The 15,381-nt window shown below is 42.2% G+C and overlaps 1 protein-coding gene across 10 annotated transcripts in view; it reads right to left on the reverse strand.

Annotated features, from left to right (window-relative positions):
* The window catches only part of LOC130167319 (chloride channel protein 2-like), a 168,550-nt gene that overhangs the window by 101,333 nt on the left and 51,836 nt on the right, over positions 1 to 15,381 (reverse strand). The gene's annotated exons all lie outside the window — the stretch shown is intronic.

The raw sequence follows: 15,381 nt of genomic DNA on the forward strand, positions 1-15,381 counted from the left end.
TCTGTCAGGGAGTTATCAGCTGCAAAGCTTTGACTTGAGATCCCAGAGTCAGTCAGTCAGTCATGTTTGATCAACTCAATCCTGATTGAGACTGTGCTCATCACTTCAAATTCTTATCAAATTCTGTTTCTGATTTAAAGCCAAATTATTTTTGGTAAGATCAGAAAAAAATGTAAATTTTCAAGTTGGATGTTCACTGTTTTGTACTTGTCAATGACTTGAGTAATACACATTCCCACTGGCTGATTATGGGGTCGATATGAGAACAACCGAGGGCATCAGAAGGCGTTTGACCTTTCTGCAGGAATTGCCGAAACACGTCAGACTGACGTTCTCCCTGAAGTTATAGCGTGAAGTTATTGTCATAGAGTGATGCATTATTACTTCCTTTTGTGAAGTGGAACTGGTTGTAATTCAAAACCCATTTCTGAAAAACAAAAGAATAACTGGTAGAAAGAATTAATTGACTGACGAGCCTCGAAAATACCTCAAGGGATCCAAGTAAAAGTTCAATATAGGAGTAGGGAAGGAACGAACACAAACAGTGGGGAAAAAAAAAAGAGGAAAAATCAACAAGGGAAACATTTGAGGAGCGATTTGGGGTTTCTGACATCAAATTCCAACCGCTGCTCTACCCACGATGCCATTCTGCATGGCATTCTCAGCCACATTCATGATCGCCAACCCTAAGTTTTAATTAAGTAAGGAGACTTCAAACGCGATGGAAACTCAAAAGACCCGAAAACAAGAGGGCAGAAATAGACCTTCTCAGATGCACCCCCTTGAAACTCGCATCTGACCAAAGGAAGAAAACAAACAGACCCATCCAGAACAAAAGCATTACTGGTTGAAAGCCTATCATTATGTTGAGCATAGTCAGAAACGGGCACTCGGCTGAGCCTGCCTGCCTGCCTGGGTTAATTGATCCCAGATGAACGGGGTTGTCCTGGACTCATTGTACTGGCCGCTGGGGCAAGGGGGATGGCACGGGCAATAAATAATTCCAGCATCGATACGAAGAGTATCCATCACTGGGAAAGAGACTATGTGGCAACATCCTATCAAAGACCGTGAAACATTTCCACACAAGAATGCAATAATAAACATTCAACACGGATGAACCAACATAGCTCAAAGATTAACTGACAAAAAAAACCTGTAATTAACGACAGTTCTGCTAAGAAGGAAACCATAAATACGCCTCAAGGGTCAAGTGACCTTCTGTAATGACACTCAAAACAGGCAAGATAACAGGTGAGATAGAGGCGGGAGTTAAAACTCAACCTCTGTCCTTGACCTGTCTCGTCTGATGTCTTCCAGAAATTCTGACGAAAAAGTAAGTCGAAGGAGGGAAAAACATATCACCAGACTGAGATGGCACCTGAACACTCAAGGTGTCAGGTGAGGTCTTGAACCGATAACCGTAAACTGATGGTAAAATCTGCAAATCCTGTCTTTTAATAGAATTCTTGATGGATGGTTTGATAAATGATAAACACACAGGTGACTAAAATAAACCTTAAAGTCTTTGAAATGGAAATTAAAAAGAATAAAAACAACTTGACTACAATGAATTAGCGAAATCTTGGGAGGTAGAAGTCTCTCACCAGAACACTAGAACTGACCTCATGAAATTCACACACAACTTCAGGGAAACACGACCTCTCCAGCAAAATCTAAAAACTGTTAATGATTCTTAGAGAGTTGCCAAAGACTCAGCAGGTGCTGATTTAACGTGACTGAGAAGAACCCTCTGGTGGGAATTAGTGCTAACATTACCAAGCTAGGCTAACTCCATTAAAGGGGAGACTATTAGCCTAGCTCGCTAGCTTCCACGTTCCAAGGGGATTATAAGCTTGACCCTAAACTGTGTCCTCCCACATGCTAAACGAACGAGTTAAAATCGCTGTGTGAGCTTTCTGAAACAGAGGAAAACAATGTCTTGAATCAATGTTCGTAGGCTATACGGAGCTACGATGCTGCAGCAGTGCAGCACACAGGTTGGAGGCAGGTCACCTGGCGACACCTGCCTCTCAGGTGTCAGTCACTGCTAACTGAAACACCCAAGGGAAAATCTTTGCTATTCTTATAGGGACATATAACTGCACAGATCTCACACACACACACACACACACACACACACACACACACACACACACACACACACACACAGAGCACTGTTATGTAAAACTAAAAGAATCCATTGGCAAAGTCAATTTTTTACAAAGGTAATATGGGGCCACTGAGAACTTGGAAAAGACAAAAGCCTGTGTGTATATGAGCGTGAAAGTGTGTGTGTGTGTGTGTGTGTGTGTGTGTGGTGTGTGTGTGTGTGTGTTTATTTGCTATCTTTTGTGTCATTGCGTGTGGTTCAAAGCCAACTACAAGCAAGTCAGGACGAGCACAGTGGGGACCCCAAATGAGGGAACAAAAACCTGAAATATACATGAACGGGACTAGAGAGCGCACGCACACACACACACACACACACACACACACACACACACACACACACACACACACACACACACACACACACCTGGCTGCAGTCCAAGCGGTCAACCCCAAATGACCAGGAGCCTCGCAGTTCTCACCCAGCACGCCACCACTCACTTCAGCTAATGAGCTTCCCAAGAGTGTGTATGTGCGTGCGTGTGTGTGTGTGTGCGTGCGTGTGTGTGTGTGTGTGTGCATGCGTGTGTGTGTGTGTGTGCGTGCGTGCGTGTGTGTGTGTGTGTGTGTGTATGTGTGTACATGCGTGTGTGTGTGTGTGTGTGAATAAAATGGAAAAAGACCATTGATTGTGATCACTCAGACATTCAGAGTGGTCCTTCCTTTTCAAAACATTCATCCGTACAATAACAGGTAGAGGGGGGGGGGGGGGGGTCCTGTCCTACTGTGTTTTATGTGTGTGTGCAAGTGTGTCAGGACGCTCATGTGGGAAGGAAGGAAGAACAGAGTTTGAAAGAATCATTGTGCAATTAATCTAAAAGAGGGACTGTGTGAGGGGAGAGAGGGGAGAGAGGGGAGAGAGTGAGGCTGTGTGGGACAGGGGAAGGAATTTGATGGTGTGAAGACTTTTTCACCCCAACGACGATTAATCAGCGGAGGGAAAACACAGAATCTTTGTTTGTTATTTAGGTTCGCGGCACCTTTGCCTTATTTTGAATGGCTGATTTTTCCGATTCAAACGTGGAATATTTCAGAGGAACTAATCTACCTCCTCTCCTCTGATTGGCTCACCAACCTGTTGTTGCTCGAGCTCCAGAGAGAGGAGATGTAAAACTACACTGAGATGGTTTTTGGTTCTTAAAACCACAAATACATCTTCTTATGGATCAACACTTCAAACAAAACACAGGAAAAGTGTAAAATATCGGAGCTTTCTGAGCAGATCCTTAATGACTGCTCCACAAATTCTCTTTATATGATTTTACCAGCAGCACATTTTATTTCCTGCTTCAGTTTAGTTTTCTTTGTGTTTCCATTTCATGCAATTTCCTGTTATTTCATCCATTTTAAATTATTAAAATTGCATAAAAATATTGGATTTTTTGTTTTCACAATCCACTGCACATATCGATGAGTTCACACACACAAAACTAATCTTTAAAAACTATTAAAATTACAACTGTTGCTGTTCTTCACAAATTCATCTTTGCACTCCTGCAACAGTCGGACTCACGACGGACAAAATACGACGCAACATAAACATTTGTTGTTCCCTTTCCCTGCATTCTTCTTCCTCGCCAAAACCCAGTGCCTACATTACCCATAATGCAACTCAACAACTTTTCTTTTGTCTGATAAATAAAGGCCTGTGTTTGTAAAATTCAGAAACAGACCTCTGAGGAAAAAGGCTGCAGGAGTGAGATGTGGAAGAATGTACAGTAAATAAAGATTCCCCAGTATGCCCGTGGGGCAGCCCGTGGGGCAGCCCGGGGGGGTGGGGGGGGCTACTCGGGAGTCTTGTGTGCTTGTGCCAGGCTGCCATGCCAACCCTGAGGGCCTCTCTCACACTGACCCAGACCTGGACAAACAGATGGAAGAAAGGAAGGAAGGATGGATGGACGGATGTCAGGAAAAAAAAAAAAAAAAAAAAAAGAGGCAGGAAAAAGCTGCAGGAGGCGTCAGAAGAAAAGCAGCGTGGCAGTGATGGACAGATCGTAAAGAAAGGTGCAGAAGAAAAAAAAAGAAAGAGTATGGTTTAATGTGTGTGTGTGTGTGTGGGAGGGGGAGTTGGGAAGTTTGGCACTATATACAGAATCCATCCTACAATGTGAGCTGAATTTAGATTTTAACTGTGCATTCAGGAGGAGGGAGGGAGGGAGGACAGAAAAGAAAAAGATGGGAGGAGGAGAGTGGAATGAAAGAGTGCAGCTGTGAACAGTGGAGGAATGGCAAGTGATTAATGACGGAGGCTTCACACCTGTCTGATGGTCGGCGCTATAGGGAGAGCACAGACGCAGTGAATTACAGTACGCGGACGCGCTCCGCTGCACACGAACATCCGTCCTACGAACGCCTGCTGCTCTAAAGAAGATACTCCAGCTTTCCCAGTAAACACACTCACCATGTTCCAGAGTTTCAGTTACATTAAGACAATTATTCAGACCAACAAGCTACAAACTGAGCGCACACACACACACACACACACACACACACACACACACACACACTTAAACTTCAGTGACACAGATGAGCAGTGACACCGTACGATATTGACAGCATGAATCTCTCTCTCTCTCTCTTCTCTCTCTCTCTCTCTCTCTCTCTGTCCATTTGCTGCCTCGATCTCTCGCTCCAGGAATCAGGTCCAACAGCAGACTGGCAGCTGCGCATTGATATTGGAGCCACGTCTTGTTGACCACTGCCACAAGAAAAAAATCCACGGATCCTGCACAAGCACTACTGATATTCACCTATGGACCCGTGTGTGTGTGTGTGTGTGTGTGTGTGTGTGTGTGAGCAGCAGGTGCACTCTCCTGTTGCCTCATTAAGAAAACCCATATTTACTTGGGCACATTCAGCTCTGCTGGCAAACCGCTCTCCTGCTCTTTCCAAATCCTTCACTTCCATCACTTTGTCCTTCCTTCCAAGGTTTTAGAGACACATGTGGTTTTCAAGGCCAATGTTGATATTGATTCAACTAAAAATTGTTGTATGAAGCCCAATTTTAAAGCTGCACTAATCAAAATGTTCATACTGCCGATAGATTCATTGATTTCTTGTAACATAAAAAGGGGGGACGCTCGTGATGACGTAGTACCAGCCACGCTCAGCATCTTTCAGCTCAGTGTTTTGGTTTTCCAGTCTGCAACTTTACTGTTTTGGTTCAGTCCCACTGGTTTACTCATCAGTGTTGCTACTAAACATAATGATATGTCAGTGTGTTTGTGTTTACAGCGTCTTTGTGCTGCACCAGATCCGAGGGAGATCCCACAGCTGTCGTACACGATCCATAACAGACCAGAGGATAATACGACCAGATCCAAACTGCAGTCGACCTCAACAGACCCAAATAAAGAGATTAAAGGTCCCATATAGTCTAAAGGTCTTTGTCCATGTTTAGTTTGATTATAGATCAGGTCTTGGTTCTTTATTAATACTGTGAAAGTATCAAAGCCTCAGTCCACAGAGAAATGCACACAGCCTGTATTCAGAAACGGAGCCTTAAAACCAGCCGTTAGGACTTCCTGTGACTTTGTGATGTCAAAACAAAGCAATCACCGAATTCAGCCACAGCCCCAAACCCCGCCCACCTGGACCCACCATCAATCTAACCTTGCAGGATTTGGTTTCTCTGTGTTTTGCCTGAAATCTGCTCTATTTTTATTCAATCACCCAGAATCAGAGCCTCTCCTCTGATTGGCTCACAGACCTGTTGTTACTAGAGCTCCAGAGAGAAGCCTGAGAGAGGAGATGTAAAACTACACTGAGATGGTTCTTGGTTCTTAAAACCACAAATAAATCTTCTTATGGATCAAACACTTCAGATAAAACACAGAAGAAGAGGAAGATATGGGACCTTTAACACAGGCACAAGCATGATGCAGCACCAATTAAACAGCAGTCGTGGTGAAAAGACCATTTTTATATCAGACTTCTGATTTAAAAACAACAAAAGCACAGGATTCAGACACATTCCTAAACATAAACTCCCATAATGCTTTTACACACACACACACACACACACACACACACAGGGACTCAGGATGAGGACACTGCAGTGAGCGGCGAGTGTGTCATGTCGTGACAGGAGCAGTTTTGGTGGACAGATTCCCATTAGTGGAGCTGTTCAGGTGACGTGGCTGTCAGCGCCGCGCCACACTGAGCTCAACATAGAACACGTTCAAAGACACACATCATGACTTTGCAGAGTAAAAATAAATGGGGGGAAAGAAAATCATCCCCCTTGCGCTCGATACGGCTGTTTTGGCATTTTGGCATTTATGCCAGTTTGTGAGATTCATTAAAAAATAAATAAATACATTCGAGAAAAAAAACTGCCACTGGAGGCTAAAATTGCACAGGTAATTTATTAAAAGCTGCATAATGTGTCAGTCAGTTCCTGCAGCTACACACGCTCCTAAAAGTTCTTTGCGGGCCCCTGAGTCGTGTTCACCCGCGGGCACACATCAGCACTTCAGTGATTATGGCACTAACTCCTCTAAATGCTCTCAGACCTGACAGAGGCACCGGGAATAACTACTGCATCTGCATGAGGCAGAGAAGCACCAGCATCACACTGCATTAACAAGTCTGTTTACGAATAGTCAGGCAGAGACGCCAGTTGTGGTTATGTGACGCGGGGGTCGTGTGAGGTCGTTTTAACAGAGTTATCAGGTCGGACACGAGTACCTGCACAGAGGCTGAGGGATGAAAACATGTTTCAGCCACTTTAACAGAAAAAAAAAGCCACTATCAGTTGAAGTGTGCGCTTTATTGTGAAAATTTTCACCACTTTACTTTTTTGTCTGTGGAGCGCATCACTCAGCCTCTGTGCCGGCACTCGTGTCCACTTCTCCGAACCAAGAGCGCTCCACACTTCATCAACATACAGAGCAGATCCATCATTTCACTGCAGGCCGAGCCTCCTCCGAAAGAGAGCGTCAACACTTTCTAACCTGACATTTTTCATCCTCTCTCATATTTGCTTGGAAAGTTTTTCTGCCAGTTAAGTCCCTGAGATTTGCTGCAGTGAATTTCGTGGAACGCTGTAATTCCACTTCCTGGAAGTCAGAATATCATCGGGTGCGTCTCGTGTTTCAGCAGATGTTGGAGGGTCTTTCTGCACAAAATCTAATCAAGTCACCGTGTGTCACTTTCAGAAAATCAGTGAAATGTCAAATATAGTTAAAATTCAGATCACAAGTTCCCAGAGCCCAAAGCGTAATCTTTAAATTGAAATCAAACAGAAAAGAAGCAAATTCATATATTTGTGAAGCTGGAAAAAGCAAATGTTCTGTTCTTCAATGATTAATTAATTATTGTGATGATTAATATTCTGTCAATCTTTGAAAAAACACACTGCAGATCCTCATCCGAGATGCTGAACGCAGCTCGGTAACAACGTCAAACTCGAATAAAGGAAGAGAAACTCCAGAGACGGTGATTTATGAAAAGAGGATGCTCCGAGATGAGATGGAAAATAGGAAGCAAGAAAAAACAACATTTATATAATTGATAATAAACTGCTGGATGTAGAATAGGGAGCGTTGCATGTGTGCTTATTTTATCGTTTTCAAATAATAGCAGTGAGTCTGAGATGAACAGTCAGGGAACAGACAATGGAGTCCCAGTGAGAGAAGGGTGAGACTGAGGGTGAGAGGAGGGAGAGAAGACATTCACGCACAATGGCTTCCAGTGTTCCGCTCTGTTTCGGTTTCTGCCTCTCACACGTGCTCAGCTGGGACGTGGGAAGGCACCACCATGGCACTGCCCTGTACCCCCAACACACACACACACAAACACACACACACATCAACACACACACACACACACACACACACAAACACACATGCACACGAGAGCTTGGGACACACTGTTCAGCAAACTAATCACTGACATCTGACTGAGAAAACACAGCTGTGACAATAACTGTCCGCAGGATGTGACGGGCAGAAGAAAAGTAAGACGTAGAGGAGGAAGGAAAGATAGAAAAACAGAAAGAGAGAGAGAGAGAGACATTCAGAAAGAAACACAACAAGAAAAGGAAGAAGAAGGAAGTCAGAGAAAGAGAGAGAGACAGAGCTGAAAAAAAGAAAAGATTCAACAAGTGGTGTGAACCTTCAAGAGATGGAGGTGGAGAGAGCTTGAGAAAACTTTATGCAGAGAAAGAGAGAGAGAGAGGGAGAGGGAGAGAGAGAGAGAGAGAGAGAGAGAGAGAGAGAGAGAGAGAGAGAGAGAGAGGGGATGAAATATGAGAGTCATAACATCAACAGAGCTCTCGAGTGTGGGAAAGAAAAAAAAAAAACGAGGGAGCACATGAGAAAGTCAGATACAGACCCAGGTGAGAGGAAAATAATACAATAACAGAGTCTCATTGAAGACTCAGAAACTCAGCGACTGCAGTGTCACACACACACACACACACACACACACACACAAATACACACACAAATCTTCAGAGGGACAACAAGAGGATGAAGAGGATGAAGAGGAGGAGGAGGACCACAGCTTAGTGCCAGGCGCACCGGTTTTGTGTCAATATCTGTAATGGAATAAAGGCTGCCTCAGACAGTATCCAATCACCCTGTGTGTGTGTGTGTGTGTGTGTGTGTGTGTGTGTGTGTGTGTGTGTGACAAACCTGCAGCCATCAGCAAGCAAACAGCCGCATTGCACACCACCTCCACCACCACCAGCTGCTACACCTTCCTCACCAATTATTTTAATAAGAGTCTCACTTTGCTTATTAAAGCTGTGTGTCCTTGTGTTCTTCAAACCTGAGACACCAACTCATATTTGAAATAGAAATAATGTGAAGGAGAAAAGAAAAGAACCAGGATAGGAAAGGAGGAGAAGAAGAAGAAAAATAGGTAGAAGAAGAATTTCGAGAGGAAGAAAAGTAGTGATGAGGACAAAGGGGTCATATATTCGATGTCCTCGGTTTAGAGCGTTAGCATCAATTCTTATCCTAGGAAAAGAAGGAGGACAGGAAAATGTAGAAATTTAAGAGGAAGGAAACAGAAAAGAAGTAAGATGGATGAGAGGAGGGCAAAGAAGCAGAAGCAGAAAAAGAAGAAAATGAGGGACAAGGACAAGAAAAAGGAGGAGGACAGGAATGTGAGAAAAACACAGAGGAAGAAGAAGCAGAGGAAGTAGAAGAGGAAGGACAAAGAAAGGGAGGACAAAAGGGCAAAGAAGAAGACGATGAAGAAGATGAAGAAGATGAAGATGACAACAAGACAGAGACAGAAAACTTTAATATTATGGGACAGGACGTTTTGTTTTGAATAATCAGAAACAGAATCATTTCTGTGTTTCTGGAGGAAAAATCCTGGAAGAGAAACTTTTATCCTGGACTAATAGCGCAGGGATCATTGAAGGACACACACACACACACACACACACACACACACACACACACACACACACACACACACACACACACGTAAATATATTATATAAACAGGAGCTTTTTAAAGTCTCACAGGAAATACAGCAAGAGGGAAGTGTTAATTGAATTTGAATGGGGATTGGAGTTCTGCTCAATAGCACCAACACTGACACTGTCAGTACACAAACACAGGGACAGATGATGCTCAGTGCTCTCACACAAACACACACACACACACACACACACACACACACACACACACACAAAGAGAGAGAAATGACTTTCACTCCATTTTAAGGGATTAACTTCCTTAGCTTTATCACGCGAGATGAGATTAGCTCAATTAAGTTTACTCACTTACTCCCTCATGCAGACACACACACACACACACACACACACACACACACACACACACACACACTGGGGACAAAGAAAGAATTTAGTCAAACAGTGTTGAAAGAAAAGCTAAGTAGAAGAAGTGGAGAAGAAGTGTACAGGGAAGCACGTTGAAATGATTAAACTAGAAGATTTATTAGGTGTGTGTGTGTGTGTGTGTGTTGTGTGTGTGTGTGTGTGTGTGTGTGTGTGGTGAACAAATCTTACACTAGAGCAGGCAATAAGAGCAGCTTTTGTGGTGTAACATCCCCTAAAACCAGACAAAGGCTGATATAATCCCTATTTCATAACCAAGCTAATCTACATATATTGATCTGGCATCGGTGTTGCTCGGCCTTGTGAGAATAATTTTGGGAATGCCCCCACCCAGCCCTAAATCTCCCAAATAATCACTGAGCTAAAGCACTTGGACAGGGGAAAGTGAAAATGCTCCGCTCTGGTGCTTTGGTAAATCCACTTATTGGACCAATTACGTCAGTGCATTCTGAGGATATTAAAGGTCCCATATTATATAAAGTGAGATTTCCATGTCTTCTTTGATTATAAAGCAGGTCTAGGTTTCTTTATTAATACTGTGAAAGTATCAAAGCCTCAGTCCACAGAGAAATGCACACAGCCTGTATTCAGAAACTGAGCCTTAAAACCAGCCGTCAGGACTGCCTGTAACTTTGCGATGTCACAATGTCAATCTAACCTTGCAGGATTTGGTTTCTCTGAGGGTTTTACCTTAAATCTGCTATATTTTTATTAGATCACACAAAAAATTAGAAGAGAGGCTCAGAGCCTCCTCTCTTCTGATTGTCTCACCAACCTGTTGTTACTAGAGCTCCAGGAAGAAGCCTGAGAGAGGAGATGGAAAACTACATCAAGATGGTTTTTGGTTCTTAAAACCACAAATATATCTTCTTATGGATCAACACTTCAAATAAAACAGAGGAGAAGTGAAATATGGGACTTTTAAAGAAAACAAAAACTCAAGTGCATGAAAACACTCTACACCTAAGAAAGAAAGGAAACAATAGAAAACTCTCTCCTGGTTACAAACATCACGATTCTGCAATCAGCTCTGATTTGTGCCAACAGAAAACAAAGGTTTGACTGATGTAACTTGTTCAACACTGATAATGAAATGTTTGGATTAAACTCTCCAGACGTTTGTGTCAATATCCAACGTCTACATGTGACCAAGGATCACGCCAAAACAAATTCCTCACATTATTTCACTCCCTGGTAAAAGTCTATTATTGGCAGGATGTAAAAAAAAAAAAAAAAAAAAAAAACATATAAAGGAAACTAGAGCCACTGGGTGATAACACATGCAACAACAAATACCAAGAAGCAGCCTCCATTTCTAAGCTTTGCTAAAAAAAGCGAATTACTTTGCATTTAAGATAAAAAATAAAACCAGAATGTGACTTGTTGACATCTGTTTTACCACATGAACAAACTCTACGTCATAGAAATGTATAATTTCTGTGAAAATATCATGAGATTTGTAATAACTGAAAGAGCTACATCAAGTTAATGCTAACTAGTGAAACAGCCACAGGTTTGCAGGTTCACAGAAACACACTTAATTTTGATTATTTATAATTAATCATTATGGATTGATTTCATTTTCTATGAAAACTTGTTAAACTTGACAAGAAAGCTGCTGTTTGTGAGCAAAATGTTCCCACACCGCTGACTTCACTGTGCCTGGGGGGTCTCAGAGTTTTTATCCATCTAATTACAGTAGTGTAATGTGTAATATTTACCAAACATACAGCTTGTCCTAACTTAAAACTGAGTAATTATCTTGTGATTTACATATATTATAGTGTTAATTGAAAAGCTCAACGGTTCCATCTTGTATCACAGTTTTGGTCTCGGTTTCAGGATCGTTAAAACTGAGCTGCAAGAAATCCACTAATGTTTACTCAGTACTTCATATTTTTCAAGTCCTCTGCAATGTTACTGCTCAGTGTTAAAAATCTACAGGTGTTAGTGGTTGATGAACCATAAAACTTCCAATGTTTTTACTCTCACTCTGATGAAAATATTGACCTAATGAGCCAAAAAGTTCTTAACAAATGAACACCCAACGTCCGTCTGGTCACATCAAGAGCAAAACTCAGACATGCTGAGATAATGACCAAACTGTCTGAGACTAATATTTCCAAGACGGTGACTAATGAGCGATCAGTCTCCTCCTCGGTCAAATTCAGCTTTCACCCATTATTTCTGAAGTCCCCTGAGGCGATGTTGTGCTCACACGGGTCGAGTCAAACCAGCAGCTGAGGGGGAATACATGACCGAACTGGTCCCAGACCAGAGTGTGAGGTCACCAGTGAGTGTAGCAAGAGGGTCAGAGCGCCCCAGCTGTCTTTTGTCGGAGTAAAGCAGGACAATAACATGACTGGTTCGGTCACATAGTGGTTATGTAAGAGACGCAGGGGCTGACGCTGCATTCATCTGCTGCAGGAAAATACCACTCACCTCCCGTCACCTCACTGATGAGAAATGACACATATATTCTTCCCTGGAGATGAATTACTGTCTAAAAATCACTTTTTTTAATTCAAAGTTATTTTATTAGTGACATTTTCACTGTGTTGCCAAGTTTTATCTTATCTTTCTTAATGTTAACACGTTTCTCCTGAATCCTAAATGACATAGCTACTGTTACCTGCCAGTATAAAATATGCAGTATGTTATTATGTATAGATTAAAACAAAAATATGATGTCAGCATTATATATTTATCCATCAGTCACCCTGCTCTCTAAATATAAAAAAAAAACCCATATCAGGCATCCACAACTTCAGTTCTTTATAAAACATTCAATAACAGTGAAAACTGTTCAGAACAGTGTCCTAAAGCAAAAGATGACTTTATCAAATGTCTTATTTTCTCCAAACCAACAGTCAAAAATAATCCATCTGCTATAATGTAACTCTAAGTAAAGCAGCAAATTATTAAATTTTTGCCTGAAGATTGACTGAAATTATTAACAAATTTAGTTTAAAATTCATTTTCTGTGGGTTAACTAAGTGTTGTGGCTTTAAATATGCTTGTGTTTACTAATCCATACGGACTGATGCATAAAACCAAAACAGTACCGTGCAAGAGCAGCTTTAATAGACGTTTGTGAACCTTTAATTTGGCAATTCATCAATCTTTGACTGTGTACTGCAGAAGCTTAGGCCACAGTGTCCTGACAATGCCCCTGAGGTCTTGGGATGAATTCCCATGATGTCAAACAGAAACCTCCAGCTCTCATCTCACACATGTTTTACTGAGGGATGTGCCCAGACTTGCTGTTCAGTCTCAGAGACATGCAGAGAGCTGATTTGATTCTGGGCACAGGCTGAAGGATCTCATCTACAGAGGATTTCATGTTTTCAGGGCAAACTAAGGTGACTGTTTGTCCATCCTCTGCTCTGGAGGATCTCAGGTACCTCCACTCCCGCAGCTTTAACTGGAACCTCTCACACACACACACACACACACACCACACACACACACACACACACTGAGATCCCCATCAAAGTCCCCCACCGCTACTCCACTGATCCAAGTGAATAACACTTGTCCGTGGTGCGCCACACACACACACACACACACACACACACACACACACACACACACACACACTAACCTAACCCACCCGGAGGCTGAAGCTCTGCCCTTAATGAAAGTCTCAAGATAGAAAAATATTTTTGCTACGATAGTGGATTAACTTTACGATGAGATGACTAACGTGTTCTATATGTCAACCTTTGGCTGGGCTACACATCAAGTACACATACCATACTAATGTAATAAACTAACTACTGACTAATTACTAATAATAATAATAACACTGGAATTTATTGTCTCCTAAAAGGTAACCAGCTTCAGTGTTTCCCAAACTTTCATTTATTTGTAGTGCCACATACTGATGTCCTCATTTTTTGTACTATTTCAAATGGATAAAACTTTATTTAATTGTAGAGCTATGTGCAGCGCATTGATTCGCTTAGCTCCTCCACGTCATTGGACCAAAAAAAAAAATCCATAAACTTAAAAGTTTTTACCTCCCTGTATCTCTACCTGTGTCTCTGTGTGTGCCTATCATTCAGGGTGCACAGAGCGGCCAGGTCTGGGCTCACTGGCCAATCACAATATGTAATCAAAGCATGAAGAAATGGAGCTGTATATACTGTTAAGTTATTTATTTTTTATATATGCTATCATTTAATTATTAATTAAATAGAATCTAATCATGTGTGAAACAATGAGCTCGGTAGCTTAATAAGCTTTACTCCTCTTCTATGGCTCCTTATCGAATTAACTGATCCAGAGAACAAAATGTCTGGAGGAGTAAACAACACAGCGTACAGAAAACAGAGAGAAGCTTTTGTATCTGACTAGCACCAGCATGTTCCTGGCTGGCTAGAGTGTTAGCCATTAGCTTGCCAGCTACAGTTTATCACCTAGTCCTGCGAGTAGTCACTACTTCACCAAGCTTCTTAATACAGCCTTTATTTTATTTGGGTATAATTGACTGTTAAACTGAAGAAACTGTTCCCTGTCTGTTTAAGCTCTGTGGCCTTTATTTGACCGTCCTGATAAAGGCCATGAAACTAATGGGCTTTTAAACTTTCATGACTGCCAAACACAATACAGGCATTTTAACTATTCTCCAGTGAAGTGGGATCTCTTCTTTTCTTTCACACAACTCACTGAAGTACTATCTCTGCCATCAGGCGCTAAGAAGCTTTCCAGCCTCTTATTCAGCTTCACTTCTGGCTCATACGTGTTCACCTGCTACGCTCATGTCTTTCACTGCACCACTGACTTATCACTGCGAGCGTGATCACCTGTGAACACGTTTCAACCAGAGAGAGAGCGAGAGGGAGGGACTGCAAGGTGTGAGTTATAATTCATTTAAGGTTAATGATGCCCATCTATCTCAGAGCAAGTGGGTGTCATTGGGAAAAGTTTGCGCGCACGCACACGCACGCGCACGCACGCACACACACGTCGATGACTGATTTAATGAATCAATCTCCTTTGATTTGCCCAGCCCCCTCACAAGGGGTACAACTACTTGTACTACTGATTGTTGCTGCTACAACTGCATCTAAGGTGTGCGTGTGTGCGTGTGTGCATGTGTGTGTGTGTTTGTGTGTGTTTGTGTGTGTGTGCATGTGTGTGTGTGTTTGTGTGTGTGTGAATTCTAGACGCATAGGGTGGAATATAAATAAGATATTACTGGCGGCTCTGACAGTGCTGCCACATATGCATACACAATATGCTTAGTAAAAGATTAAATGATTCATTGTGGGCAGCCACTGAATATGTAATGCATTTCCCTTCACTGTGTGTGTGTGTGTGTGTGTGTGTGTGTGTGTGTGTGTGTGTGTGTGTGTGTGTGTGTGTGTGTGTGTGTGTGTGTGTG

Source organism: Seriola aureovittata, chromosome 4 (genome assembly GCF_021018895.1).
Source record: "Seriola aureovittata isolate HTS-2021-v1 ecotype China chromosome 4, ASM2101889v1, whole genome shotgun sequence".
NCBI classification, from domain to species: domain Eukaryota; kingdom Metazoa; phylum Chordata; class Actinopteri; order Carangiformes; family Carangidae; genus Seriola; species Seriola aureovittata.